Below are 25,855 nucleotides of genomic sequence, written 5' to 3'. Positions count from 1 at the left end.
CCTTTTAATGAATGGAACAGTCCCAAACTCTTCAATTTTTTCTTGTGGCTGAGTTCAGAATTCATGTTGATTGTGCTTTTCTGCGCCTTTTGCAGGTCTGCAACATGAATTGAGTAACTAAGTCTTATTGGTATTCCAAATGCAGCTGCTCCAGAGATCTATTCAAGTACATTATGATACTGCTCGTTCCATTTTCAGTTCCTGCCCTAATAATCCTGTTATAGTATTTTTGTCTTTTCATAAGTACTGCACACTGTCATAATTTTTATTGTGCTTTCCTTAATGATCTCACTAATTCTGAGCCCACTGCCATATCTGTAAAATTATGTATGTATTTATAGTCTTTCTCATTGAGGGACAAGGTGGATTACACAGCGTCAGTGCAATCAATAGAAAATGACATCTGATAAGTGAAGTTGGACTACAGAAACCTGAAAACAAAGCACAGGTATTAGATGTGGTATGTTAACAATGACAAAAGGTGGAATTACTCAACAAGTGGAATTAAGAACATAAGAAAGAGCCTGCTGGATCTGACCAATGTCCATCTAGTTCAGCACTCTGCTACTCACAGTGGCCCACCAGATGCCTTTGGGAGCTCACATGCAGGAGGTGAAAGCAATGGCCTTCTGCTGCTGCTGCTCCTGAGCACCTGGTCTGCTAAGGCATTGCAATCTCAGATCAAGGAGGATCAAGATTGGTAGCCATAGATCGACTTCTCCTCCATAAATCTGCCCAAGCCCCTTTTAAAGCTAAATTAGATAACAATATGGTAAAAGCAAGAAAATACATGTGGCAAACAGATAACATATCCTATACACCAAAGTTCCCCAGAGTGGTATTCTTGGCACCCGAACAAGTGTTTTTAGAAAGTGGGTAGGGCCAGGTGAGGCTTCTGGCCAACATGACTTCAGATTGGCCACTGGAGATCTCATTGCCTATACAAGTTTTTGTTTTAAGCTGCTTTGGTGGCAGGTGCTGCTCCAACACAAGAATCTTCACTTGCAAGACTGAAGACTGTGTTTATGCTAAGAAGTATTTTTAAAGCATGTATTCTTTCTAAAATCTTTGTTAAACAGAGTTACTATTAGAGTCATGCATTACTTTCCTCCTTGAAATTTTGTAGTTGGTTTTACTTCTTGTTGCAGACATTTTGCATCCATCACCCAGTGTCAGAATTCCAAAGGTGACTGCCGGCTCAAAAAGGTTGGGGACCCCTGCTATACACAGTAGTATAGTCCACAGTTCCTTCTTTTTTCTTGAACCATTGCATCATAATATAGTCCTATGGTTTTTGTAAAAATGCTTTCCTGGACGCTTCTGTTTTATATCGTTTGCAGAATGCAAGGAGTATGGGGGCCTTTCCTGACCTTCTCAGGCATGCTTTAGCCAATAAGGTTGATACTGGAGGCCACAATCGAGAATGTCTGTGTGATGTAGAGAGCCAGCATGATGTAGTGGTTAGAATGTTGGACTAGGATCTGGGAAATCCAGATTCAAATTCCCACTTCTGTCATTGAAGATTGCTGGATGTTTTCAGGCCAGTCACACACTTGGAGACCTGATCTGCCTCACAGGGTTGTTGTTAGGATTAAATGGAGAGGAGGAGAATGATGTAAGCCATGCCGGGTCTCCACTGGGATGAATAGTGGAACATAAATAAAGTAGATAAAATGTGTACAGGCAATTTTTACCCATTTTCTCACCCATCACACCCATTTTTAGGGCATACCTGCAGAGTTCCCTGCTCAGCTGTGTGAAGCTGTCATGGTAGGGAATAGGGAGGGAAGCAGCCCTGCTGATATAAAGGTCCAAGGCCATTAAGGGTCAGTTACCTGAGCCTGGTAATTGATGGTGCACCAATGAAATTGCTGCACAGTGGGTGTAATATACATGTTCTTCTACATTTACTTGGATCTTTTGGGCCATAAAGTCATCATGGCATAGTGTACAGATATTTAAATATTTTTGTGAATGTTCTCTAATGAATTCACTCTCTAGTGAAGCCGAGGGCAAAATTCCTTATTTTATTTTTCTTTTAGACAGTTGTCACTGACCACGTTGAAACTTGGAGCTTGAAGTACAGGAATTCTGACAGAAACATACAGAGAAGATTTTGTTTTTATATGTTTAGTGATCAAATTGTAGTTTCAGACATTTTAACCTTTCCAAAGGTTATATTCTCCAAAGTCCTGTGAATTTTGACAGTAGGGATGCTTTAGAAAATGTGTGGTGACAGAACTGTCTGATTGAAGGTTTCTTAAGTACTGCTGTACTAAATCACCAGCCATGCTTGAAAGTAGTAATTCTTGATAGAATTTAACACTCACAATTGACTTGTAAGTGCAGGTGTCAAAGCCACCTACTTTGGTAACAGAAATATGTGGGGGAGGGGGGGTAGTTTGGAATTGTATATGGTTTCTTTTAATTACATGGTAGCTTATCTTGTTTAATACTGAGTTCTCACTTTGAGGAGGACGCAGTGGTGGGATTCAAATAATTTAACAACCGGTTCCAATGGTGAGATTCAAATAATTTAACAACTGGTTGTTTACAAGCATCATTTTAACAACCAGTGCGAACCTGCTGAACCTGAGGGTATCTTGGGTGATTTCCACCAGTTGCTCATGGAGGTAGGACTGATTTTGTCACTTTCTGTCTCTCGCACGGAAGCCTCTTGGCCCAGTTTGTTTCTTGCCTCGAATAGGGAGAGCAACTAAAAAATAGCTTTCCTCAGCAGCTACCTACCTTTTTACCCTGTTTGTCCTTTTCTTTCTTTTTAACTCTTTTTCTAACCTTCTGCAACTCTAGTGTGACTTTTTCATATTCCTAGTCATTCTTCAGCTCCAGCCTATTTTTGCGTTCCTTTGCACCCCGTTTCTCTCTTGTTCCTTTCTCCTTTCCTTTCCTCCTCCCCCACCCCTCCATTATTGCAGAGTTCAAGGCTCTATGGGAGCTCAAGAGGGAAGGCTGTCTTTTTCTTTTGGAGGAAGATTCAGACCCTGGGCTGCTGGCCTCTATGCTGCAAGGGGAAGGTTCAGATACCTGAAGCCCCAGACACAGCAGAAGAGAGGAAGAAGAAATCTCTGCATCAAAAACAGAAGTTCCAAACTACACAGCCAAGAAATGTCAGGACAAAGGCATCCCTAACGGCTACTAGTTCATCCCTGAGCAGCTACCAGTTTGGCCCGGAGTAGAACCAGCTCCTCAGATGTCTTTCCCCTCAAATCAGATGGCTGTGGGAGGATACCATCCTGTCCCAACAAGATAATGAAAGCAGTTAGGAGGGCCCTAACAGAAGAGTTACAAGAGATCCAAATGTGCTCCTCTGCTTCCTCACCCTGGGGTCCCATTGCTCCCCTCCCCCAAGATCTCCCTGGCATGTTTCCATGACCAGGCATAGGATCAGGGAGCAATAGGGTACTTCTTACAGGGAGGACTCCCAACAGTGGCCTATTAAAGCAGCCAGAAAGGCATCCTTTGCAGGCATTCATACCAGCCTGTCCCCTGGCAATATGACCCCCTCTTCAGTATCAGATGAAAAGCAGAAGGGAAGTTTTAAGAATCCATAGTGAAGGAGCAATGAACCGACCATTCAGTGGGGACAACTATCAATCTTATTGTCTAAAGTCTTATGACACTGGTTCTCTCCAAAGATGGGCTGAGCTAGGCTGCAGGCCAAGAGTATCATGTTGCAGTGTGTAGCCTTGCCTGGCAGTCCATTAGGCAGCAGCGAGCTGAGAGTCAGCAACAAAGTCCACAAACTGAGAAGCTGACTTCCAAGGTTAGAGCCAGATTATCAGTACAAGTCAAGAGTCCTTCACATGAATTCAGAGTCCAAAGAGGTCAATACAGTGAGTGGAGGTGAAGCAGCAACAAGTAGCTCAGTTGCATCTTGCAAACCCCCATGTTAGGTCCTTACTACAGTCGAACCCTCATCCTGTGCGGAATCAGATTCTCCCTGCTGAAACAGGTACCTCCTTTGAGCCAATACTTGCACATTTTGCCTTTTTGCTCACAACACCTCTCCATCGCAATCTACATCGGTGAGCTGGCTCAGGTGAGCTAACTGCCTGAGGCACCCTAGCTGGGGTGGAATTAGGTAAATGGACTGCTTCTGCAGGCACTTTGGACTGAGTACTGGCTAGGCTGCTGTTCAAGACCACCCTTTTGGAGCTTTGGCTGCTCTGAGCTCATTTGCTGTTGGGACTCTGACTAAGCTGAACTCTGCTGGCCAAGCTCTTCACCTGAAAACTCTTCGCTCCCCAGGGTTGGCCCATGACAAAATACCTCAATCCTGGAAAGGAAGCCAACGAGGACAGATCTAGACCTAAAGGAACTGAATAGTTATATCCAAGGCTGCCATTCTCTGAGAGGTCAGTTCCATTCCCTGAGTACCTTGAAAAGCTAGTTAAGGCAAAACAAGCCAAACCCTTGGCTAATAGGCAGTTTTCTAATGCTACAAGAAAGCTCTATGCTCTAACCCTACATGCCATGAAATTGCTGCAGGTCCCATTGGTAGTTAACCCTTACCATGATCCTGCAATCCATGGACTTGCTGTTTAAGGATGGAATGGGTACTTACAAGGGATCCTTAGATACAAACATAGACTACACCTCCCAAAAGTCCCACAAGATCATCACATTAACCTCAGAGTAGCAGCAAAGACAGCCCTTATATCTTGGGCCCCAATGGTCTGGGGTCAGAAATTGAGCCAGCTAATCTCCAGTAACAGAAGAAAGGCAACAAGGCAACACATCCTCAAAACATCTTATTAGATGCATTACTGAACACTATGATTTTTGCAGCCTGTTTGGTGGTGGCGGTGACATCGTCTACAAGGCATTCTCTGTGGCTGAGGGCCTGGCAATAAGACCTTCACTCTGTAGTGAGGGCCAACCCCTTCCAAGATAGTTTGAAGACAAACCAGATAAGATCCTGGTTGAGACTAGAGACAAGAAGAAGGCCATGCCTAGAAACCTACAGAAGGATGACAGGATAACTTTCTTACCACATTCCTTTCATCCCCATCACACTCTACCACAGTCTAAGCCCGATCAGAGGAGAATGCAGTGGTCAACTAACAGCATGCTTTCAAAGACGTTCATACTTCAACAGGTCATCTCAATTCCAATTTTGTCGGGCTAACAGATCTAACAAATCAGCCAAACAAGGAAAGTCATGACACTAGGCACCTGTTGATGGAGGGACAACTTTAGGAATTCCAAACACAGTGGCTATGATCACAACTTGACAGCTGGGTTCAGCAAACTAACACATTCAGTTGTATTTTAGAGTTTGTCAGTCTCCCCACACATCACCTTCTCCCAAATCTCTCTAGGAGGAAAACAGCCATAGTAGTCATAAACCATCTTTGAAGATATGAACCCTAGAGAAAGTTCCTCCATGTGGATGTCACTGAGGAGTCTACTCCATATTCTTTACAAGAAAAATGGGGACTGGAGAGCCATTCTTGACCTAAAAATGCTTCAACAGATTTGTGACACACAAATACTTCTGCGTAGAGATACTGCCTTTCATTATAGAAGCCCTGATTTCTGGGACCTTCATGGCTTCAATAGATCTCATACTTGCATGCCTGTACATCTCTGTCTACATGGGACACTGCATGTTCCTCTGATTCTTCTACCCAAAATATCACTTACAATTCTGAGTCCTTCCCTGACTTTGTCTCTCCAATTTTTTTCTATGGTTCTGGCAATGCTTATGGTGCTGATTTAAAGGCAAGGAATTCCGGTTCACCCATGCCTAGACAAATCCTGATCTGTTCACCCAACAGGGAACAAGCCATCAAGAATGCAAACAGTACTTGGAGTCTCATGGCTATCTCCTGAACAGACTCATTCCTTCGAGATTCTGTGACATTTAGAGGTCATTATAGATGCCTGAAAGAAAATGTTGTACCGGCATTCCTTTGGAGTCTTATCATATGCACAGGATCAGATCTGTGGGTATGACTACACTCAAGGCCTCTTCGGTGGTTCCTCAATCCTTACCAGTTGGAGATCCTCCTAAAAAGGAACAAGAAATTAACTCTGTCCTTACCTTTAAGACTAATAATGATCTGGTGGAACTAATCCAGCAAGCTAGGGCAAGGCCAATCCAAATCCAGGAGAACCTTCACAAATGCCAGTCTATCCGGCTGAGGAGCCTCTCTATACAACCTTCCTGTTCAAGGTCCTTGGACCCAAGAATAAAGGAAGATGGACATCAACACAGGGCCAACTCAGGGCCAACAATAAAGCTCTTCTAACCTTCCAGTTGAAACTCAAGGACTAACACATCTTCATCTGGATGGACAGCATCTCTGCCAAGATCCATATTAATATGCAAAATTGATCCAGATTTTCTAATCCACATTGAGAAGCAAAAAACATCTTTTTCTGCTTCAACTATTTCACCACAGCCGCCAGAATATCTGGAATGGCATCCCACAGGCCACCCATCAACAGATACAGTTGGGTGATCAGCATACTGTCATGGTTCTGTTCCCTCACCTAGTGTCTGTCACCCTGTGTCCCTGACCCTAGAGTAATGACCACAGTCACTGTAAGGCTGTCCCACAAATACCAGCGCTGGCAAGGCAGTGAGTGAAAAGATCATAATGACTGTATTGAATTCTGCAGTCAGATCTTATGGTAACAGCAGCACTGATCTGCCCTTATCCAGTTGTCTCCATGGATCATCTATGAGAGCAACCAGAGCCATTTCCATACCATGGCCAGGCCAGAAGCCAGATTGATATGGGTTCAGTACTGATGTATCCCCCAGGAATTCCTGGAGCTGCTCTGCAGCTTCTCTCTCAGTTACCTTACCCAGGAAAGTAAGCTGGGACGCTGGGATCAGAAAGATCCAGAAATGGCTTCTTTAAGGGTGGCCTTACCCCTTTCAATCCCCCTGGGAAAACCCCTGAAGATATAGATTCACTATATCTATCAGGGGGCTGCACCACATCTCCAGTGGCTTGCACCAGCCAAGACAGTCGCCAGTCTAAGGGGCAAGTGATAGGCTTCATAGCTGCCAGGATCCTGTCAACACTGGACTGGAAGAGATGACTGAATTGGTCCAAAATTGGACCTGAAGATGGCCAAGAGGCCTTCAGTTCGCTAATTGTATCAAGATCCATGCTGTAAATTGAAATAACTTGGGAATTGTACAATATAGCTGTGCTATTTTATTATTTGAAGGACTAGTAGATGCAGCAAAGCAGAGCATGCCTTATGTACCAAAAGTCCCATGTTCAATGTCTATCACTTTTGGTTAAAGGTTTTGAGGGCCATTACCGAACTGGGAATTCAGAGTTAGGTAGATTATTATAAGGTAACTTTATGTGTATATTATCTATCCATCACATTTAAAGTGTGTGGACTCTTCTTCTCTAGAAGAGAAACTGGCAAAGTTAGATCAAGAATGGTTTATTCATATGCAGGTAGTCACACAGTGCAAGTTGGAGATCCCTTTCTAACATATGTGTGATAGATAGAAGAGTAAAAACCACCCAGCAATATAGTACCCAGTCAACAGGGCTCCACCAACCAACAGGATCTATGAAGCAGAATCAGTTAGATGTGACAGTTGAGCTTTGTCAATTGGAAATGGTCAGTTGGAGATGACAACTTATTGAACAGTTTAGCACAGGCGTCTGCAACCTGCGGCTCTCCAGATGTTCATGGACTACAAATCCTGTCAACCCCTGCCAGCATGGCCAAGTGGGAAGGGGCTGATGGGATTTGTAGTCCATGAACATCTGGAGAGCTGCAGATTGCAGACCCCTGGGTTAGCATAACAGGAGAGTGGGATGAGGATAGTGCAGGGATCAGATTTTTCATCAACTTAATTAAAGAGATCAGGTTTTTCATTTCATTGGCAATGCAATCTTAAGCAGAGTTACTTCCTTCTAAGTCCAATGGGTTTGGAAGGGTTTAACTTTGCTTAAGATTGCCCTGGAAAATGTATTGTCGAAGGTTTTCATGGCCGGACTCAACTGGCTGTTGTGGGCTTTCCGGGCTGTGTGGCTGTAGTCTGGTAGATCTTGTTCCTAACATTTTGCCTGCATCTGTGACTGGCATCTTCAGAAGTGTATCACAGAGAGAAGTCTGGACACAGTGTGTAACACGCTTCTCTCTGTGAAACACCTCTGAAGATGCCAGTCACAGATGCAGGCGAAACGTTAGTAACAAGATCTACCAGACCACGGCCACACAGCCCAGAAAGCCCACAATAACCAATTGTCCTAGAAGTTTGTGTATACTAGTAATACTCATTCAGTAGCGTGCCACTGGAACAATCTAGAACTGAACACACTTAAAACCGTAGAAATGGTGGTAGATTTCAGGAGAAACCCTCCCATCCTACCTCCTCTCACAATACTAGACAACACAGTATCAACAGTAGAGACCTTTAAATTTCTAGGCTCCATCATATCTCATGACCTAAAATGGACACCTAATATCAAAAATGTCATTAAAAAGCACAACAAAGAATGTTCTTTCTGCGCCAACTCAGGAAGCTCAAACTGCCCAAGGAGCTGCTGATACAGTTCTACAGAGGAATCATTGAGTCTGTCATCACCTCTATAACTGTGTGGTTTGGTTCTGCAACCCAACAAGATCGACACAGACTTCAGAGAATAATCAGAACTGCAGAAAAAACAATTGCTTTAACTAACCTGCCTTCCATTGAGGACCACCTGTATACTTACTTGCGGGTCAAAAAAAAAAAAAAGGGGCTGTGAAAATGTTACTGACCCATTTTTTCTGGCATCCCTGGACATAAACTTTGTTTCAGCTCTTTACCCTCTGAAAAGCGTCGCATTACAGGGGAGCACTGCACACCAAGACAAGCTAGAACATAAGAATGGTTGGTTTTCCCGAATGCCATCACTCTGTTAAACAAATAATTCCCTCGAATGTGTCAAACTTCATTTATTATATATATTTTATTATATAATTACTGCACTACTTTTCATCGATTCCTATTACCCATCTCCTCCCAATAATTATGACTGTATGACTATAGCCTGTGCTGACATGTTTCATTTTTTATTTTATGATTTTACATTTTATGTTTTTATTACTATTGATTGTTTCCTGATTGCTTACTAGACCTATATGACAATCATTAAGTGCTGTACCTTATGATTCTTGACAAATGTATTTTCTTTTATGTACACTGAGAGCATATGCACCGGAGACAAATTCCTTGTGTGTCCAATCACACTTGGCCAATAAAGATTCTATTCTATTCTATTCTATTCTATTCTATTCTATTCTATTCTATTCTATTCTATTCTATTCTATTCTATTCTCATTCAGTAGCGTAAGAGTCTTTTGTGGCACTTTGACATGCCATGTGTGGCTCTTCTGAAGACCATTCACCAGTGTGGCAACTACCTTGTGTTCCAGTAAGGTAGCACTGGTTTGTACAGCTTGTGTTTGCCAGGTGGTTTGTACCTTGAAGTAGCTATCCACATTTGTTTTCTTTTTCTATCTATATACATATATATGTGCGTACGTGTGTGTTCTGCTTCTGCCAAGCATGGTTGTGTGTTCTGCCAAGCATGTGTGTGTGTTCTGCTTCTGCCAAGCATGGATGTAACTGACTGAATGAACTTAGAATCATTGTAGTATACTGGCAACAATAGAACAAGGGTGCCTAAGTCACTACTCTTGGTATACTTTAGAAACTTAGTTGCTGATAGTGATTGAAAATAAGGTTCAAACTTTAGATGTGAACATAGTAGTTATGCTGCAGCAGGAATTGTGGCTCTCTTGGAGATCTTCCCACAATATAAAAGTTCTTTATTTTCAAAAATACTGATAGGAACATTATCCAAAGAGTTTCATAGACTCATTTTGCAACAAGAAGTCATCAAATAGAAACTGTAGTCTTCTAGAAAATGTATATTGTTCCTTGTTAAGTCTTTTTGAAAACTAATTGGGCACAGTAATGAGGCCAAATCCTTATCAGTTTTGATAAGGAAACCCAAGGGAACAACAGAAAGAAGACAACAGAAAAACCTGTCTAGTGAAACTTGGCCTTGGACATCAAAACCAACTGGAAAGGAAATGTCAGAAGCTATTCAAAGCTGGTTATGTATGGTATAGCAGACTAAAACATTTATAGATATGTATTTACTACTGTGATTTTATGGCAGACAAGTAAAGTATGTGATACCCTTAAACAGTAAAATAGCCAATTTTTTAAAAAAATCTATAATTTTAATCAAAACTTTGTTTCAGTCATTGAAATTCTGTTATTGCTGCTTACAAACATTAAAGTCAATCAAAACATCAGTAGCTTGTGAAATCAATATTTTTAATACGTTTGCATTGCAGTGCTGCAGATTTGGGGCTAATAGATCGTACCCATATTGATTTCCATGGGAAATGTTAGTCTGATACTGAAATAATTAAAAAAAAGCACTAGGGATTATTGGTTTGGAATTTTGAAGGAGATAGAAGTATAAAAATTGGTTATTGACCAAACAACTTGGGGTGAATGAACCTTGGGGATATGCAATAAACTTGTAGCACCGAGTCATTTCTGAATACTACCTTAGTTCCTTAAACCTAAAAGAAGTCAATAACCCATTATAACAATGCAAATTGTGGTGAAATAACATATGGGGCATTTTAGTATAACATTTTCTCAAACCAAGAGGATATTCATAAATAGATATTAATTTACTGCTAATGGTCGTCTTGTTAAACACCAAGAAGCAGGAACTACTTTTTTCTTAAGATGAATAGATTTTCAGGTGTGGAAAAACATTAAATGAAAATTGTTCTAATGGTTAATTTTAAGTTAACATTTTCAGTCTGTAAATTTGTAAACAGCAGATGATTTGTTGCAATACTTTATATTTACAAGCAGTTACATTGTTGCCATACAGTCATGAGGCAATTCAAGAAATTGTTGTTTACTTCCTTAGATAATTTGGAAGAAATGTGTACAAAGTGTAAATTACCACAGCTGAACTCCTAAGCAGCACTATTTGGCTGTTGACTTTTAACTGCTTGCTGACCTTTAACACAATCTGGACCAAGGCCCAGTTTAGACAAACAGTTCATTTCACGTTAAAACTGTCCCTGGGCTTTAGTCTGCTTTAGTCCACTTAGGAGATTTGTCATCAGCTTCACATGAAGAAAACTAAAGTTTGCATCTATAGATTTAGTTTTGAGAGTACCAAACACATCGAGTTGGAAAAGACCACAGTGGCCATCAAGCCCAACCCCCTGCCACGCAGGAATTCACAATCAAATCATGTTTATTTGCAAAATTGCACAGACTTGTTAAATGAACTGTGTTAAACCTGCACATTTGAAAATGGCAAAATAGATAGTACCTAATCCCCAACAAAATATGAATTTTGTCAATGACATGAGTAGAAACAAGATCATATTAATTTTTTCATTAAATTAATGAAACATTTGTATTGTAATGGGTAAGTTTCCATGGGGTAGGTTTTAGTATTCCAATTTTATCTGTGGGAAATTGAAATATACAGTCATCTTCACAAAGTCTTATTTGGAAGAAGTAGAGATACTGGACTCAGACTTTCAGATTTTACGTCCCTACAGTCCAGGAGAGTATGCAGTTAATTTGCATAGCCCTGCCTGAACAGTTGCGGGTGTGTCCTAACAAGCCTGGATGACTTTGCCCCACTGAAGAGAAGACACCTTCACGGTAAGTCCAGTGTGTCATTTACCTCCCTTGCTTGGTATATGGTACTTGAGTGATTTATTTCATTTTCTATTGTCAGACACTGGGTTTTTTAAAAAAATAGAAAGCAAGTCAAAGGTTAAGTTTTGTCTGTTCAGAATACATCCAATACCACTATAGTAGAGCATTTAGTTTCTAATTCAGGTGTGCATCAAAACAGGGTGCCTAATGCTCCATGTCTGAGTCCTTGACCAAGCTGGGTAAACCCAGGGCTAATTGATTCCCCCCTTTTTGGGTCATCTACGACTTCACAGAGAGGTTTCTTCATCACAGCGCTCAACGATCCATTACCACATCGCCCCCCCCCCCAAGCCGGCAGCCGGCAGCCGGCAGTCCCCCGTCCTCCGAGAGCTGCTTTTATAAGCACTGAGGCTTGGGGGCGGGGCCAATTTGTCTCCAGGTGTCATATTCCCCTGATATGCCTCTGCTCGCAAGGCCATAACAAAGGTGGTCTCCAACCACTTAACAGTGATGATCTTCATAGGCCCTAACTGGCCAAAGAGATTTTGGTTTCCCACACTGTTCAGGATGTCTCAGGGAATTTCAGGGTCCCTCTGGTAGAAGATGATTTTCTCATGATAGGGACCCTTTTTTATCATGATGTCCCTTCCCTGCACCTGATGGCATGGCTAATCCAGTGCAAATGTCATATTTAGGCAGGGTTGCGCAGGTGTTAATAGCATCGTAAAAACCCTGCAGGTGAAAGTCATGATTCCGTATGAACACCCTTTGTCCACTAAACATAGTCTCAAGGTCTGAAGCCTGAAACATGTCCTCTTTCTGACATTTTTTCGGTATTGTTTGTACTTAAAGGATACAGGTTTGGCCACTTCTATCAAAGTTCACCTTTTTGCAATTTTTGTGTTCCACATATTTGTTGGCCCTTGTTCTGTATTCTCAGTTTCTGATTTCAAAAGTGTTTTGAGAGGTCTACCCTAACTTCTGCCCTGTGTTAAAACATCCTCTCCCTGTTTAGAGTTTGTTTTTGTTTTTGTCACAAATTATACATACACCTTTTGAACTATTGGCAACATCTGACTTGTTTTTAGCTTGTTGCCTTTTTGGTTGCTTTCACTACAGCCAGAGAGTAGGAGAGTTATCTGCTCTTTGAATAGACTCTCCTTTCTTCAGGTTTCATCCTGATAAAGTGGTCCTAGGATAGAGTTTGGGCCTAAGGGGGTGTCACAGTTCCATATGTCCCAGGACATTATACTACCTGTGTTTTACCTGAGGACTTCTCAGCAGTGGGAATGCTTTTTTTGTTTTTCGCCTACCTGTGCTGCCCAGAAGCCCTCCTGGAGGTGGTGGGACAGGGCTCTGTATGGGGCTGTTAATTTCTATAAAGCAAATCCATGCGGTTAAAAGCATCCCAAACAGCCTATAAAAAGTCCCACCCGATCTTCTTTGTTGCCATGTCCTCTAATGGAAGAGGACTTGCCAAGGAGGCTACTAATGGAGGGAAAGAAAGCTAAAGATTGCGGGGCGAGGGGGAAATAAATACAAGTTGAGTAGCAAGTTAGAGAGACAGAAGGAAGCAAGAAAGGTTATGAGGGTATGCTGAGAACAGAAAGAAGGAATGATGGGTGATTGGAATATGGATGAAGGTGTATCTGGGACGAAGAGGGGGACATTTGACACAGGTGCCATTCACCTGGATCATGTGGGAGTGTATTTTGGCCACCCATGCCATTCTCTCCCACTGCAGGGCAGGAAGGCTCTCATTGACTGGGCAAGCACCATACAAAGGCTCTAGACCTGGTCTAGCCAACCAGGCAGTGCCATGGAAAGTGGCTCCAGGTTCTGGGGCAGTGATGTGCGCTTTCTTGCCCAAGTTGGTAGGTTCCACATGATTGTGACTTCTTGTCCTCCCCAGTCCTTGGCAAAGCTGAGCCGTCACTGCCATACTCATCTTTGCGCAGGCAGCACTCCCTCTTGGCACACCAACCAGCAGCCCTCCACACAGCTGCCACATTCAGCAGGAACTGCGAAGGAGAGGTGAAGAAAAGTTGCCATAGCAGTAGCAGCAGCTTTACTGGAGAAATCTGACATGAGCATTGCCTGGCTGGGAGAACAGAGGAAATGCAGAGGGGCCGCATGCTGCTCTCCTAGCCTGCCAGGTTGACTCAGGGACAACTTAGTAAAAATTGCAGCAGAGGGGAGGAGCGGAGAGGCGGCTGGGGAGGGGGGAGGGGCCAGAGACAAAAGCGCATAAGTCCGGGGAAGGTCCAGAGCCCTGCGCTTATTTCCCTAGAAGGCTAGGTAGGAAAGCAGAAGCAAAGCAAGAATGAGAATTGCTTCTTTGTAGGCCTGAGTTGCATTGCTGGAGCTCTCATGGCAGAAAGGAGAGGGGGAAACAGCGGGTAAATAAATGTTCAAGCACCTAAAAAGAGATGTGGCAATGCTGAAATTTAACCCTATACTCTGATTTAAGGGTGCTTTTGTGGATTATTTAAAGATTTCAGTCACAGCCACCTTGCCATAAAATAGTTCTTGAGACTCAAAGGTTCTCCTGTCTTCAATCTGTTTGCAGGGAAGGGCAGGGGGCAATTTCAGTGCCCTGGACACCATTTTTTCTACATGCACCTCTGGATATGGGGGAAAATGAAATTCCCTTGCAAGTTCTTGTGAGTCCCTCACAGGTTCACTGTAACATCTACAAGGCATTCTTTTCCCAAAAGACTTGTATGGGACTACTGTTTTTATAGATTTTATAAATGTTCACATGATGAAGAGAGTAAAAGCAGGGATTCTGGAAGTTTTCTGTTGTCCTGGCTTTTTTCCTCTCTCTTTAAAAGTTCATATTTTACAGGTTAAATTTCTTATCACACCTGCAATCGTTTTGCTCTTTATTCAAGAACTGAGAGGGTTCTTCTGCTATTCCAATCTAGTCGGGGGGGGGGGGGGGGGGCGGCTAGGTTGTGCTTGTCCCTAGCAGGAGTTTTCCTGGAGTTGAACTCTGCCTCCTGTACCAAGGATAGAGGAAGCTGTTTTAGGATGCCCTGTGAAAGTTATCGAAAAGAGGAATTTAGAGTAAGAAATTTCATTTTCACAGTCCTGCTCATGCATTTCCCAGTTTTCCATCTTTTAACTCGTGTCATTTTTCCTTACTATTTTGTTTGTTTGTTTAAAATGTTTATTAGCTGCCTTCCTACCTTGTAGAACTCAAGGGTACTTAGAATATAAATAAAACCTCCAACTTGATATCCATCCCTCTCTTTGTGTTGGCTACAGGCTTGGTCAGCTCTACCTATATTTTTTGCTGTGGTGCACTGAAGTAGCACTATAGGCTTCTCAGCAGACTCCATTTCCAAAACCATTTATTTCCTATCTTTAAGTCTGCTTGAAAACTGGTTTCTTGACAAGCATTCACTTTTTGACTTCAACCAAAGGCATTTAACATAACTGAATCATTCAGAAAGAAGAGGTAGATCTCAGTTCCATAACTGCTCTAATCTGTACATTACAAACCATTCCCACCATAGATCAGGATTGTACCATATATCAAAAATGAGAAAAAAATGAACATTACAGGAAATACAGAGAGAAAAAATATGGTTTGGTTCTGTAAGTGGAGTTAGTAAAGAAAAAAATCTTTGCCCCATCATTGGCAGCTATGAAAGTCACAATCTGAATTGCTTCGGGTCCTTTTTTAAAGGTTTTGCTGGGTAGTGAAATCTCATTGTTGGCCTATAAATCTGCTCAAAACTCAAAAGTGGCAGTTTAGATGTTTCACAGCCTTTGTTTTCCTAACCTTCAAACCTGTATAGGACTCTTCAGAAACATAACTTAAAATGTCAAGAATCAAATGCAAGTACAAAGATCCCAAGTACAAAGATCTGTACATTTCTGAATCTTAACTTGCAGTGTATGCATGCTTTTAGTGGAAATCCTGTCCCAATATTGTAAGGCTGTGCCCCTTTATCTTCTGCAGTAAATCTATTTTTCTTGGGAAATTCTTTGCCAGAAAGCAAAATCCAGTGCCAATCCTAAAATACAGAATAAGAGAAAGACTATGATTGACTAGAAGTAGAGTCTCCATCACAGATTCAGATATTCAAAGCCTTACTTGTACATGTCTATCTGGAATCTATGGAGCTTCTACACAAACATTCATAGGTTAAAAGCAGTCAAAATAATTTATGAGTCCGTGTACTTAAAATAATAGACATCTATTGAAGTACAGGTATTAGAGTGGCAACGCATGATTGTTTTTGTGTTATTGATTTTCTTTCGTAATGGGGAGAAATTGATTCTAAATGTGTTGTCTTGACCCCCTACTCCATACATGTTAATGCCTAACCTTAAATGATGTTTCTCCAGTCTCGGCTGTATTTACAGTAATTATATGGATAATGTAGCATATTATTGTCTGGACTTCCTGTTTAATCAGTACAGAGCTTCTTACAAGTGCAGCTGAAAAGGGCAAACAAAATTAAAGCTTTATATACCAAAACAAGTTTGATTTGCTAAGCTCCCAGCATTCCAAAGTACACAAATTTGTTCCACTAAGTTTTCCGATGGCTTGCAGATGGGCAATGATTAATCAGAGAGCTAACTGAAGTAGTTTGCAATTAAACTGGAAAGCTCTGAAGCATGCTAATTGAATCAGAAAATTAGAGGCACTGAACAGTAATTGGCTATTTCTCATGCAGCAGGTGCCAGACCACTCATCTGTGGAACAAGGTATTTAAGGCACATTAGCACTAGTAAAAATACTTCTTGATTTGGAACAGCTAGATTTTCTGCTCATTTTCACCATGGATGCCAAAACATACAGCTGGGATGTCTGATGCTTCGATTCATGTTAGTTTCTGTAAGATAAGCACGTAGGGAGCGACCATCATGCAACCTGCATGTACACCATGAACATTTTGTAAGCATCACTAATGTACAGAAATAAAACGGGTATCTTTATTAGGCCAGATACTATTGGTGAAGGAGGGTGATGGTTTCAATTTACACAGAACTCTTCATCAGGAGATACATGTTTATCATAACAAAGGTTGGTCCAGCAAGCCATTTCAATTGATGTGTTTAGTATCTGTTATGCTTGGGGCAGAGTTAATACCTGTCTGATACAATCACATCATGATTTACTAGAATTTTTCAATCTGAAATCAGTTTAAACTTCTGAGTTGGAGTGTTGCAGAGTAACTGTTTGAATGAAGGAGAAGGAAGTGTGTTAACCAAGAACTTTATCCCGTAGTTCTTATCAGGACAATGTAGAACGTTGCAGTATATATGAGTGTATCATATTTAGTTCTAATATTACAACTGGAATGCCATTATGTGTTTCAAATCCTGGTGGGACTAATTTGCAAGGATGTGCTTTTTAATATTTTTGCTGTCTGGCAACACATTCACGAAAACCACACTACAAAACCTAGGCCTATAGAATCATCGGGCTTTACTTTTTTCTGACTCAGTTTATTTATTTATTTATTTCTTAGATTTCTATACCGCCCCATCCCCGAAGGGCTCCGGGCGGTGTACAACATAAAATTCATACAATGCTGAATAAAGGAGCAAATCATATAAACGCACAATAAACGAATAACATAAGCTCCATCCAGTTAATAATCAGTAAAACTTACTAAAACTCCATATAGCTCCATCCAGTTAATAATCAGTAAAACTTACTAAAACTCCATATAAAACAGCAGTTAATACAATCAAATAAGAAGCGTCCAGAAAACCCACATTTAAAGCCTTTCCCAAAAAGGAGGAACGGCGGGCCCCTCAATATGAGGGCTACCCTGATGTACAACAGAGCAGAGAGCAGAGAGGGGGCACCACATCGGCTGGACACTCCAAGGGCCCGGTGGAACAGCACAGTCTTAAGAACATAAGAACATAAGAACAAGCCAGCTGGATCAGACCAGAGTCCATCTAGTCCAGCTCTCTGCTACTCACAGTGGCCCACCAGGTGCCATTGGGAGCTCACATGCAGGATGTGAAAGCAATGGCCTTCTGCGGCTGTTGCTCCCAAGCACCTGGTCTGTTAAGGCATTTGCAATCTCAGATCAAAGAGGATCAAGATTGGTAGCCATAGATCAACTTCTCCTCCATAAATCTGTCTAAGCCCCTTTTAAAGCTATCCAGGTTAGTGGCCATCACCACCTCCTGTGGCAGCATATTCCAAACACCAATCACACGTTGTGTGAAGAAGTGTTTCCTTTTATTAGTCCTAATTCTTCCCCCCAGCATTTTCAATGTATGCCCCCTGGTTCTAGTATTGTGAGAAAGAGAGAAAAATTTCTCTCTGTCAACATTTTCTATCCCATGCATAATTTTTTAGACTTCAATCATATCCCCCCTCAGCCATCTCCTCTCCAAACTAAAGAGTCTTACAGGCCCTGCGGAATTCACCAAGATCCCGCAGGGCCCGGACAGCTGGAGGAAGGTTGTTCCACCAGGCCAGGGCCAGAGCTGTAAAGGTCCTGGCCCGCGTGGAGGCCAGCCGCATCATTGAGGGGCCGGGAACCACCAGCAAATTGGCCTTTGCTGAACGCAGAGACCGAGTAGGGACATATGAGACCGAGCGGTGGCTGCTCAGCTCCAGCGATTCCTGGATGACACAAACGTACTGGATCCCTTCCAGTCTGGCTTCCGCGCTGGTCATGGGACCGAGACGGTGCTGGTCACTGTTGTGGACGACCTCCGACTACACTTGGACAGAGGCGGTTCGGCGTTGTTGGTGTTGTTAGATCTCACCGCAGCGTTCGATATGGTAGACCACGACCTTTTGGTCCACCGCCTCGCTGGTATCGGGGTTCGAGATTCAGCCTTAAATTGGCTGATCTCGTTCCTCCGAGATCGGGGACAGCAGGTGGCATCGGGGGGGTGAGATCTCCAAGCGTCGCCCCATTATGTGTGGGGTGCCGCAAGGAGCGATACTCTCCCCGATGCTTTTTAATATCTACATGCACCCCCCTGGCGAGTCTAGTTCGGAGTTTTGGGCTGCGGTGTCACCAATACGCTGATGACACCCAGCTCTTGTTCACAATGGAGGGCAGCCCGACCTCGGCCCCTGATGCTCTCCAGCGTTGTCTTGATGCTGTGGCTGGTTGGTTGAGTGCAAGTCGGCTGAAGTTGAATCCCACTAAGACGGAGGTCCTGTGGCTGGGTCGGGGGGAGTGTCCGGTGGCCTTTGGCCTGCCTACCCTTCTTGGCGAGACGTTAAAATTAACTTCGTCCGCCAAGAGCCTGGGGGTGACTCTGGATCCATCTCTATCATTGGTGGCCCAGGTCACCCAGACAGCCCAGGCAGCTTTTTACCATCTGCGGCAGGCACGGCAATTGGTATCTCTCCCGCTCTGATCTGGCCACTGTGATTCATGCAACGGTCACCTCCAGGTTAGACTACTGTAACTCGCTCTATGCGGGTTTACCTTTAGCCATGATCCGGAAATTGAAACTCATACAGAATGCGGCAGCCAGACTCCTCTCCGGAGCAACAGCAAGGGACCGGATTACTCCGGTCCTATACCAACTGCACTGGCTGCCGATCGAGGAAGGGGTCATGTTTAAAGTTTTGGTTTTGACCTTTAAAGCCATTCGCAGCCTTGGCCCTGCGTATCTGAGGGACTGTCTCTCCCTATACCGCCCTTCTAGGCCCCTCCGCTCATCGGAGGTGGACCTACTGGTGATCCCTGGCCCCAAGGCGATCCGGCTGGCCTCTACAAGGGCCAGGGCTTTTACGGCTCTGGCCCCTACCTGGTGGAACAGGCTTCCAGGTGAGATCAGGGCCCTGCGGGATTTACAAAGTTTCCGCAGGGCCTGTAAAACGGACCTGTTCCGCCAGGCGTTTGGCCAGCCGGGATGATATCAACCGCAATAATAAGTAAACATCTGGCCTCCCGTGGGTTCATAAAAGGGGGAATAGAATAGAATAGTTGAAGCCATCTCTAGTTTAATATTTTATGTATTTTAATTAACTTATATTTATGATGTTTTAAATTTTTATGTTGTTGGAAACCGCCCTGAGCCTTCGGGGAGGGCGGTATACAAATATAATAAATAAATAAAATAAATAAATATGGGGTAATATGGTCCCGAAGGTTTAGTTAGGAAAAGGACGTTCTAGCACATGATGTTATACAAATCATTTCTCTTTTGCTTCTGATTTGTAATACAGGTAGATGTTAGGGCGAAGAACACTAAACACTGCTTTCAGCATTATAGATCCTGTATGGAAGCTGCCAAGAACTGTCTCTGCATGGCTGATGACTCTTCCACTTAAGGACCAAACCCTCCTCTCCTCAACCCGAGAAAGTGTTTTGGTCAGTGCTGTGGACTGCCAAAAGAATGCAAGGCTGGCATGAAGACTTTTGCATTCCGAGGTAGCCACGTAAGTTGTTTTCCATTGATGTATTCCCAGGGTGGAAAGTCATCTTCTTAAGACTTGTCCAGAAGCCTCCATGCAGAAGCCAAAGCATCTAAATATGGAAGAAGCTTTCAGAGAATCAGCGGATTTTGTTCCACATGCTTTCTCCAACCTGGTGAGAGTGATTCATGCCAGTAATTCTCATACTCCTCCTAGTACTCTGAAGCCTCCCTTAGTGCCAGTGACCTGTTGGCTCAGAAGGGAGAGGGGGCACTAGATTAAAATATATTTCCGTCCCAGTAGCTGACAGAGCTGTTAGGCAGGGAAAGTGGAGCACTGTATAACATAGCAGCAAGGTTTTTTCTGGATTTGTGGCACTGTGTTTTGGACTGAGGAACCAGGCAGTTGCATTAATTTTTTTCCCATTAGTCTTTGACACTTCATTTTCCTGCATTAGTACTAGATTTCTTTAGGTATAAGCCTCCTGCACTTCAACATTTCAGTGTAGAAAAGCCATTGTAGTGAATCTCTTAAAGCTATTTTTTAAAATTGCAAATTACTGCACTGTGGACTACTGAGACTGGATTTTTCCTTATCGCTGGGTAGAGTTGAAATTTTGTGATGGGGGGATGTTAGCTGAATATTAGTTGAAGACATCGGCACCATAAATCTAATACTGCTGTGAGCTTAGTAGATGCATAAAGCCAATTCATATTATGCCTCAGCATGAGTTTATATCTTCTAATTAGTACCACCATTTTATGGAGAGCACATGCTATGAAAGTTTGTTTGTCTTGTCAATAGAGACCAAAGGACATACCGTAGTTCCCTGTTAGAACGAGAAGAACTGTGTAGCAACACAAATGCTTGTAACTTAAGCAGTAGGAAATTACAAAAAAAAGTGAGACTGGATAACTACAATTATAGAGAGTATTAATAAAGTTGTATCCATTTTGTAATAAACTTGAGTAGTATGCATGGATTTTTTTTTCATTATTGATAAGTACTCTATTCTTTTAAAAAGTAAATGAAAATATTAAAAGCCTATTCTAACTTTTGAAAAAATAGTATATTACAAGCTCCAAATGATAATCATATAACTTAGCAGATGCCTGCAGAAAGTAGTGTATTTTGAACAGACACATAAATTATAAATTGTAAACAGCACGTAGGGGATATATTATAACTGTGTCTCATTTAAATTAAGTCAGGGAGCTGAAGCAGATTATGTGACTTCATTAAGTTTTAAAATCCCCTTTATAATGTTTTATTAAGACCTTTTGGCAACTGCCTACACAAACCTGTGTTTGAGCAGTACTTAGCTGGATTTTTTAAAAAAACTTCAGCAGTTGCTCATGAGCATACACATATCTTCCAGCACTATTTCAGCACATTTCAGCACTGTCACAGGTAACTTGCCTCTCTAATTCTATCCTCCTTGATCCCCCCATCATGTTTTTGTTGTTTTTAAACTAAAAAAGCAGCTCTGAAACATTTACATGATCAATGTTTGTTGCTTGAGGGATAAAGTTTGCTCTTCCATGGACAAGTGAGAACATATTGATCATTTTATTCTATTTGCTATTTCTAAATTCAATATACCCCTTGAGTCGATAACTGAGATCGAGAGCATATTCTTTTCTTTTTCTTTTTTTATGTGTGCCTGCTTGTAGCTTGTTCTCAAGATTCAAGATACATTTTTGATTAATCACAAATGCTCTGGGGTCATGGAGAGCAAACGTGTTTGTGGAGTGTCAGCTGATGCTGTCAGATAAATGTCTTAAGCTTAGCCAGGGTTCATGCCCCAGCTTTAGGCTGTGCCAAATGTCTCCCCTTGTTGAGGAAGATAACAGCTACACTGGAGGCGACTGAGCTGTTTGTTCACTGAAAGGGCTGACCTTGCCATATGGGGCTACAATCAGGTGAAAGAAATAGTGTCTCTGTTTTAATTGAAACTTTTAAGAAAAACTTACCTCCTCTTAATTTTATTCCTTCTTAATGCAGATCAAGTCAATACTTCCAAGTGCCATGTAGGCTCTCCATCTTTGTTTCTTCTGGCAGTTACATGGTGTGTTAACCTTGTACATTCTCTGTTTTTACTGCTTTCCCAATTTATAGCCATTTAACATTGTTGGGAGAAAACAGGCAGAGCACTTGAAGGAACATTGTTAATTTTTTTCTAGTCCTATTGCCAGAGGGCTGAATTCTCGGGAAAAATAGAACTAAAAGTTCTAGCTGCAAGCTTGTAAATAATTGTACATTTTTATTTCACATTTGTCTTAAAAATAAAGTTCCAAGCCTACAGGAAGGGTCACGTGAGTTAACTTTGTCCCCCTTTTGGACTTCTGAAAACCTCTTTAATCACATTTGCCTCTTCTATTGTTATTTGTCTTCTATTACTAGACAGTACATAAATAAGAAATAGTGGCACAGTTGGTCTGCTAACACCTGGAGAACATTTTGTATCAAGCCTGTTTGTGATTTGTAATGCTACAGGCAAAAGGCTGTATCATATGGTGGTGCATAAATAAGTGAAAGCTCTCTGGGCTACTTGAGGACTTTGTTGTAAAACACCTTAAAATCAGGGCCTTTTCTTCATCTTACTGTAGAGAGTTCCCTGGTTCAAATACAATGATCCACGCTTTCTTTCCTCTGATGAAGTTTCATACTGTCATGGGTAAATCAACTGAACTAATTAGACCCAATAATGCTGTATAAAAATTGGGAGCGGGGGTAACACATCTGTCATGAACTCCCACCAGATTCCGTGGAAATGAGACATTTTAAATATTTTATGCCAAACACAAAATATCTTGAGGAAATGGTTTCATATTCTGTGTCCCAAAACAAACCTCTCAGTATGTAATGAATAATCCTGCTGTTGTTTTAAAATCTCTTCATAATTTGTTCAAGACCACTGTAAATAAATTGTATATGTAACATAAAATGTTGTTTTCACATACTGTGTATTTTGGTTGGTGGGGTTAGAGGGCTTTGGCACCCCATTGTTGTGCCCATATTGTGCCAAATGTATAGCAGAAACATGCAGTTTGGTGTCAAAAGATGAGAACCAGCAGTGTGGAAACCTGCCAGTCAAAAGAACATTTCTTCTCAGTGATTTATTTTCAGCCAACATCTAAATCAAATTAAATGTGAATATTTTGCACTTTAAACTAATTTGAATTGTATCTCTAGTAGTTTTTGCTGCAAGACATATTTTACCTAACAAAAGCAACATTTAGCATATTTTGATCATACTTTTCCATAATGTATTTCCCAGTTTTCAAATTGTGTAATTTGTAGGCCTACCTAGAAACCAGTGGGGTGTGAATTTGCAAGGTAGAGTATTTTAAAGCTGGGATAATAGTAATATCAAAGGAGAAAAGACTAAAAAGCAAATAGTCTTGCATGCTGGAATCACATAAATTGCATAACAGTGCATTCATTCATTTCTAAGCCATGCATTTAGAGCAACTGAACACAGATACGTTCCTGATTTTGTCTTTTAGTGCTTATTAAGAAGAAGAATGTCCCCTGCCTGACAATCTTTTAAAATATTTCTCCATTAGGACCATTCTGTTTCTTCCATGTAAACATTTATTTCATCTCTGACAACTGTTTCATGGCACCTGGTGCTACCGATGGTGCATGCACAACTACTACTACTACTACTACTACTACTACTACTACTACTACTACTACTTCTTCTTCTTCTTCTTCTTCTCCTCCTCCTCCTCCTCCTTCTCCTCCTTCTCCTCCTCCTCTTTCTCCTCCTCCTCCTCCTCCTCCTCCTCCTCCTCCTCCTAGGACAGCTGCTAACTGCAATTGACCCTGCTGTGTTTTTCCACTGCAGTACATCTTATAAAAATAGTGTCGTCATACTGAAAACATATTTGAGGAAATAATTCATGACTGTAGTTAAGTAGATTGAAAGGTTCTATATATGAAAATTATCCCATGGATTCTCATTGAATGATGACAACCAAAACGCTTCTGAAGACCTGGTTCAAGAAGGAGAATGGGGATGAGAACATTGTTGAATCTTCTGCCCCAAGGTGTAGTTTAACTAGTAAGGCAGAGTACTAAAAAGGAATGTGATTGTCATAAGCATACTGAATTTTTCCAATTTTCTCATAGAGGACAGGTCTTTAGGTTGTCAAAGTTATGGGTTTTCCTCTTCAAATCCTTGCAGGTTTCCTACCACGCAACTGGGCTTGTTCCAGTATCTAGCACCATGCAAATATTTTCCTGAATATAGTGGAGGAGGGGAAAGAAAACATAAAGGGGGGCAGATAAAGATAGGTTGGTGGGTGGGAGGGTTCCCTAGTTTAAACAACATTGAAAATGATGCTGTTGCGGGGGATTCACCCCAAAACAGCATCACTTTCAATGTTGTTTATACTAGATAGCCCAGATTCTCCTTTTAAATCCACCTTTAAGGGAGAATCTGGGCTCCCTAGTTTAAACAACATTGAAAGTGATGCTGTTTCAGAGTAGATTCCCCCCCCCACACACACACACACACACCCCAAACAGCATCACTTTCAATGTTGGTTATTGTAGGTTTTTCGGGCTGCGTGGCTGTGGTCTGGTAGATCTTGTTCCTAGCGTTTCGCCTACATTTGTGGCTGGCATCTTCAGAGGTGTATCACAGAGAGAAGTCTGTTATACTCTGTGTTCAGACTTCTCTCTGCGATACACCTCTGTAGATGCCAGCCACAGATGCAAGCAAAATGTTAGGAACAAGATCTACCAGACCATGGCCACACAGCCTGTAAAACTCACAACAACCAGTTGAATCCAGCCGTGAAAGCCGTCGACAATACTTTCAATGTTTTTTAATTTAGGGAGCCCAGATTCTCCCTTTAAATCCATCCCAAAGGGGGATTAAAAGGAGAATCTGGGGGAAATGTGATGGTGCCTGTCAGGGTAGCAATTTTTAAGCTAGCAGTGCCAAAATTTCAGGCTATCTTCAGGAGATTCTCCTGATGATACCATCCAGGTTTGGTGAGGTTTGGTTCAGAGGGTGCAAAGTTATGGACCTACAAAAAGGTAGCCCCATCTATTAGTTCCCGTTGGAAACAACAGGGGATGGGGGTCCATAACTTTGGACCCCCCTGAACCAAACTTCACCAAACTTGCCTTGTATCCAGACTGAAATGTTGGTGTTGCTAGCCTAAAAACTGCACCCCCTGCTGGCCAACAACCTAAAAACACTAAAAATAAAAAATAGAAATGAACTCACATTTTTCTGCACCCCCCCCCCCATGATCAAAATGTGGGCGCTCGTGACATTTGTCCCCACATGTCCCCATAGTATCTATGGAAAGGAAGGGAAAATGATTGTAAGCCACTTTGGGATTCTCTAGCCCCTTCCGTATATGCAGGATAATTCACTTTCAATCCACTTTCACAACTGTTTGCAAGTGAACTTTGTTATTCCACACATCTGCAAAGTGGGTTGAAAGTGCATTATTCTACATGTGCAGAAGGGGCCCTTCTGATACCGAAAAGCAGGGTGTAAAAAACAACTGTTCTAAAAACATCCTTGAAGGACAAGTAAACGCACTATCCAGAGGAAATCAAAAACAAGCAAGCTCAATGATTAAAATCTCTATAAAATTAAAAATACAGACCTTTAAGACTAAAATCAAGCCTACAAGAACCATATGTAACCATAGAATTCATGAACATGGAAATTATATTTAAGCAAATGATTTGAAATAGTTATTGCCACCTGGGGGCAATAACAAAACATAGCGGTATTGAGGCCCATATCTATA

General features: G+C 41.9%; 1 protein-coding gene across 6 annotated transcripts in view; it reads left to right on the top strand.

Annotated features, from left to right (window-relative positions):
- FAM172A (family with sequence similarity 172 member A) overlaps positions 1-25,855 on the top strand; it is a 273,126-nt gene that overhangs the window by 206,604 nt on the left and 40,667 nt on the right. The window contains exon 11 of one of the 6 annotated variants that reach the window (XR_007245075.1): positions 20,127-20,247. The exons of the other annotated variants lie outside the window; for them this stretch is intronic. The gene's annotated coding sequence lies outside the window, so the exon portion shown is untranslated. The remainder of the gene's footprint in view (positions 1-20,126; positions 20,248-25,855) is intronic. 6 annotated transcript variants of the gene reach the window in all.

The sequence above is a fragment of the Sphaerodactylus townsendi genome, linkage group LG07 (assembly GCF_021028975.2).
Source record: "Sphaerodactylus townsendi isolate TG3544 linkage group LG07, MPM_Stown_v2.3, whole genome shotgun sequence".
NCBI lineage: Eukaryota > Metazoa > Chordata > Lepidosauria > Squamata > Sphaerodactylidae > Sphaerodactylus > Sphaerodactylus townsendi.
Note: the sequence above shows the minus strand (reverse complement) of the source record. Positions and strands in the feature narration are given on the sequence as shown.